This window comes from Copidosoma floridanum, unplaced genomic scaffold (assembly GCF_036245765.1).
Source record: "Copidosoma floridanum isolate Cflo_tuat_1 unplaced genomic scaffold, Cflo_Japanese_pri ptg000009l, whole genome shotgun sequence".
Taxonomy (NCBI): Eukaryota; Metazoa; Arthropoda; class Insecta; order Hymenoptera; family Encyrtidae; genus Copidosoma; species Copidosoma floridanum.
The window spans coordinates 1,631,587-1,637,641 of record NW_028321886.1 but is presented as its reverse complement, the minus strand read 5'-3'; the positions used below and the strand labels follow the sequence as shown (position 1 = coordinate 1,637,641).

The window sequence follows — 6,055 nt, the reverse complement described above, 5'->3', positions numbered from 1 at the left end:
ATATGTGCATATGTCTAGACAAATTTTTTGCCATTCAAAGAGAAACGCCATTATTTCATAGGCTTTATGATGCTTTATTTTTAATGTTTTGTTAGAAATATGGTATGATTATTAAAAAATATTAGTCAGTAAGGTTATTCAGTATCTTATCATTTACTTAATTTTACTAGTAATTGTTTCATAAGTAATATTGTTAGATGACTGGAGACAGCTAGAAATTTTTTAAGTTTAATAAAATATGCTTAGTTTCAAAATGTATTTGTTATTGGGAAGTATAAATTATTTATACTCAAGAAATGTTTGGTTAAATATTAAGGTAGTGAACAAATAAAAAACGTGTATATTTGTTTAAAATATAACTTTATTTACAAATTATATATAATTATTTTTGGAATGTATCTGCTTTTCAGAAAAGCTGAAAGCCTAACAAGTTTGCTATATTAAAAAAATTGACTCTCGATTGTATCAATGATTCGTGAATCATATATAAACATCTTATACATGAATAGGAAAATACTGTTTAAGGTACAGGAAAATTTACAGGGAAATCTGCCATCGCCTCATACTAATATATATATATATATATATATGGTACGTCAACATCGAGTCACAGCTAAAGCTGAAAAATAGTATTTTTACGCATAAACGAAAAATTTACACATTTGTTGCTGGTTGCTTAATAAATTATAATCTGTTCAATTCGTTGTGTGGATAGTAAAATTCGACACTTAAAATTAATCCTAATTTGCTAGATTACTTGTATAATTGAAAGTATACAAAATGTATAGCGCAATAGGCATTTCGGAATGCAGTTATGTACATGCTATTAAAATATGACTACTACGCCATCACAAAAATCACATAAAATTAATGATGATAAAATTTTATGATAAATTTATCCAAGAATTAAAGTTAATCCTTTTTAAATGATGTTTGTGATTCATTTACGGAGCATTGAATAATATTTGAGAAATCGTATGGTTGATAATTGTTTTGGTATTGAAAATTTTGTCTTCATAGACTCAGGGTCATTAAATAATCATTGACTCTCGAATTGTTTTCACTAACCTATTAGTGTATCTCGATTTCATCGTAATATCTTAATCTAGGCTTACTTTTCAATGAGCTCACATTCAAAGGAGTTAATTAAAGTAAAAATATTTTCACTTTTCTACGGAAAATTCTTAAAATATAAAAAATGGGTAAATGAAATATTAAGCACAAGATAATTTGACTAATAGTCATTTACCGATTTAACCTCACACGTACATAGTAAATACCTCATTCTTCATCACTATCATCGATGTATAACCGTATTCCTTTCATGTATTTTTAATGGTAGTACATGGAAAATTGGATTTTCCGCGCCACCATAGACAGGAAAAAGCTATTTCTCATATGAGTATTCCTAAAAATACTTTTACTCATTAAAAGTCAATGTATACTAAGAAATCCACAAACAATATCCTGTTTTTGTCCCAAATTTTCAAATAAAATGTTATTTTTTACGCCTACCATGAAGATGGGGTTAATTTTTTAATGGAGGTGATACCGTTTTTCCGTGGTCTATACGTAATTATTATATCGATGGATAAAATGTGTACAAATGTATTTTTTGCACGTAAATCACTGAAATCTGTGTTCATGATTTGAAATAGGGAAGAAAAACGGGATAGTTCCTCATGTGCATTTTTCCATTATAATTTTCAGGACACGTGGCCCCAGACGATCGAAAAGTTCTGCGACTACGGAGTACCCGTGCTGGTGACCTCGTACACGGAGATGGAGTTGCCGCACGACTTGGTGCGCATTCGCGAGTACCGTAATTTAAAAATCGAGTTGGAGCCTAGGAGGAACCCATTCGCCTCGCAAAAACCGGAACGCAACTTTGTCAGTGACGATGTGACTCCTCTCATCTACAAGAACTACTTCTTTAGCCTAATCAGGGGAGTCCCTGGAAACGAGCACACGAGTGCCGATTCGAACTGATTTTACTATTTTAAGTCTGGTATAAATGTGGGTTGTTCTCGAATTAAAATACGTTATAAAATATAAAAAATACGTTATAAATATGTGTATAGACCTACTCTACACGCAATATGACGTTGGCCTTTTTAGCATTTATATCAGTCCAAACTTATATCAAAATATGTGCATATGTCTAGACAAATTTTTTGCCATTCAAAGAGAAACGCCATTATTTCATAGGCTTTATGATGCTTTATTTTTAATGTTTTGTTAGAAATATGGTATGATTATTAAAAAATATTAGTCAGTAAGGTTATTCAGTATCTTATCATTTACTTAATTTTACTAGTAATTGTTTCATAAGTAATATTGTTAGATGACTGGAGACAGCTAGAAATTTTTTAAGTTTAATAAAATATGCTTAGTTTCAAAATGTATTTGTTATTGGGAAGTATAAATCATTTATACTCAAGAAATGTTTGGTTAAATATCAAGGTAGTGAACAAATAAAAAACGTGTATATTTGTTTGAAATATAACTTTATTTACAAATTATGTATAATTATTTTTGGAATGTATCTGCTTTTCAGAAAAGCTGAAAGCCTAACAAGTTTGCTATATTAAAAAAATTGACTCTCGATTGTATCAATGATTCGTGAATCATATATAAACATCTTATACATGAATAGGAAAATACTGTTTAAGGTACAGGAAAATTTACAGGGAAATCTGCCATCGCCTCATACTTATATATATATATATATTTATATATATGGTACGTCAACATCGAGTCACAGCTGCAGCTGAAAAATAGTATTTTTACGCATAAACGAAAAATTTACACATTTGATGCTGGTTGCTTAATAAATTATAATCTGTTTAATTCGTTGTGTGGATAGTGAAATTCGACACTTAAAATTAATCCTAATTTGCTAGATTACTTGTATAATTGAAAGTATACAAAATGTATAGCGCAATAGGCATTTCGGAATGCAGTTATGTACATGCTATTAAAATATGACTACTACGCCATCACAAAAATCACATAAAATTAATTATGATAAAATTTTATGATAAATTTATCCAAGAATTAAAGTTAATCCTTTTTAAATGATGTTTGTGATTCATTTACGGAGCATTGAATAATATTTGAGAAATCGTATGGTTGATAATTGTTTTGGTATTGAAAATTTTGTCTTCATAGACTCAGGGTCATTAAATAATCATTGACTCTCGAATTGTTTTCACTAACCTATTAGTGTATCTCGATTTCATCGTAATATCTGAATCTAGGCTTACTTTTCAATGAGCTCACATTCAAAGGAGTTAATTAAAGTGAAAAATATTTTCACTTTTCTACGGAAAATTCTTAAAATATAAAAAATGGGTAAATGAAATATTAAGCACAAGATAATTTGACTAATAGTCATTTACCGATTTAACCTCACACGTACATAGTGAATACCTCATTCTTGATCACTAAAAGTTTTTACTAATTAAATTTTTTTTTTTTTTTTTTTTTTTTTTTTCAATTGTTCGGGTAACCTAAAATTGGTAAGTAAAATATTTATTAACATTTCCATATATACTTATATCACAAGTGAAAAAGTGGTTGATAAGGTAGTAATCAGTTTTGTCTTACCGGCAAAAGATACATTTGACAATTGAAATGCCTGTTGTACACAAAATAATCTTCTTGAAATGATAATGCAAAATTATTTAATAGAGTTTTTCTAATATTTTACAACAGTGAATCATTGTTTTAAAATTTTTTCCCAAGTCTTTTCATTTATGATATAAAAATAAACTTACACAAAATACAAGTAAATTAATTTTTTAAGCAAAATAAAAATTTCTTCTCGATAGTCAAACGTTTGGCGATACTTCTCTGATGCTGAGTGCTATGTAGCCCTTCACTTCCATCTCCGATATGGTCTAGTGGCTAGGATACCTGGCTTTCACCCAGGAGGCTCGGGTTCGATTCCCGGTATCGGAATATTTTTGTTTTAGTACTCAATATTCTCTTTAATGTGACGTTTCTCACAACTTCTATAAATAGGAGGATGATGATTTATTATGTACTTACTAATTATATTTGTAAGGCAAATTGTTTATCGACGTGTTTAAGCTTATTAAACTTAAAACAAGCTAGAATTTGTATTGCAATTTGAAATTATCAAACATAATTACTACTGTCCTAATGAAAAAAAGATGAAAGTTTGAATTGTTACATGTTATTTACAATTTCAATATGAGGTTGAAAATAGTAAACATCAACAAATGTAGCAAATAAGTAATAAAATAGATGGATAGAGGCAAGTAGGCATGCTTCGTACATATTTTTAAAATATTTTTCTGATGTCCGGAATATTTATAACAAATATTTTTTTTAGTTTGTTTTACAATCTATGTAAACGTTTTACGATGCAATACGCGAAAAAAATTGTAAAATTTTTAGAGAAAATTAATGAGCTCAAACAAATATTTGAACATAAAAGTTTGAGTCATTTAGTCATAATTTCGTTTTATAAAACTGTAAATATAACAATCGTCACTCTATCAAAAATTAACACAACCTCTACACACTAAGTGTAGATTACTGCAGACTGCGGGAAGGTTGGATGTTTAAATAATTTTTTTCTATCTTAATCCTTAGGATTAAATCTTGTCTTTATCGCATTTTAATATCATAAAAAGCTCAAAGTAGTTAAAAATAATTGAATTTTTTTCCAATTATATATATATTCAAGCACATTGTAGATAATGCTTTTATATTTTTAAAATTTTACTGACAATTTCGTTGATGCAACTTCAATGATGTGAGACTGTACTGTTATTATTTAAATAATTTACAATTTTAATAAAACACATCTACAACGATAAGAGAAATAGAACAGTCTGAAATACATTTTTACACGTTTATTGTTACAAAAAAATTTTCTTCATTTCAATTCAACTAATTTTTATTTACAAATGGATTAAATGATCACTTTTTATTAATTACTTTTTAATAGCATGAATAATAAAATTTAATGCATTCGATCGTATCCATGACCATCTACCCGTAACTGGATTAAAACTAAATCCACGAGTCAATTTTATTTTGCAGCTATCTGTAAGAAGTAAGCGATTTAGAGAAGTATTTCTTTAAACTCGTATGAAAATCGCAATAGCTTACATTTTTCCAATATTTTTATGGTATCTTCGGGACTTATGAATTTCTTCCAGTCGTGAGTACCCACTGGTATTATCCTCAACACATACTCTGCCAGAATAATCCCACAAACCCAAGAAGTAAAGGTTTTGTTCACCGTTGAAACCATTATCGATCCCTTGGGTTTTAAAACTTCCGTACAACTCTGCAACAAACCAATAAAACAATATATTGTTCAGAGTTCAATATCAGCTGTGCACATAAAAATATCATCGTACTTTTAAAAATAGCTCCTGGTTGTCGACGTGTTCGAGAACCTCACACGACACAACAGCATCAAACTGCTCCTTATTTTCCATCGAAAAATCCTCGATAGTCGAATGAACGTATTTTAAATTTGACGCTAAGTTCTTGTCCAAGGATGCGTGTGCCTTGGCTATGTCGATCAATTTCTTGGTAGCATCCAACCCAGTAACCTGAGCCCCTTGTTTGGCTAGACTCTCCGAAAGAATCCCTCCACCACATCCCACATCCAAAATCCTAACACCCTCAAGTGGTCGACTCAGCGTAGTTGCGTTCAATCCAGCATTCAATAAGCCATCCTTGATAAATTTTACTCTCATTGGGTTTAATACGTGCAAGGTCCACAAATCGCCGTGAACTGTATCCCACCATTCATCGCTTAATTTCGTAAAATGTGAAATTTCTTGGTCATTAATTGTTGTTTTTGATTTACTTTGCTGCTTAGATCCCACCGATGTGCTAAATTGTTGAAATATTTTTTTTTAAAATCTTGTAACGAAGAAAATACCTCGAAATATGATACAACTTAAAACTTACCTGAAGCAAGCAGCTATTTGGACTCGAAATTTTGACAAGCTATTTCTACTTAATGCCTTCATTTTTTCGCTGATTTGTTGCTATGCCTTAAATA

The 6,055-nt window shown here is 29.7% G+C and overlaps 1 non-coding gene across 1 annotated transcript; it reads left to right on the top strand.

Moving 5' to 3' along the window:
• Positions 1–3,891: 3,891 nt before the first annotated feature.
• TRNAE-UUC (transfer RNA glutamic acid (anticodon UUC)) lies at positions 3,892–3,963 on the top strand. Its single transcript has one exon. It is a non-coding gene; the product is annotated as a tRNA-Glu (tRNA).
• The last annotated feature ends 2,092 nt before the right edge of the window (positions 3,964–6,055 follow it).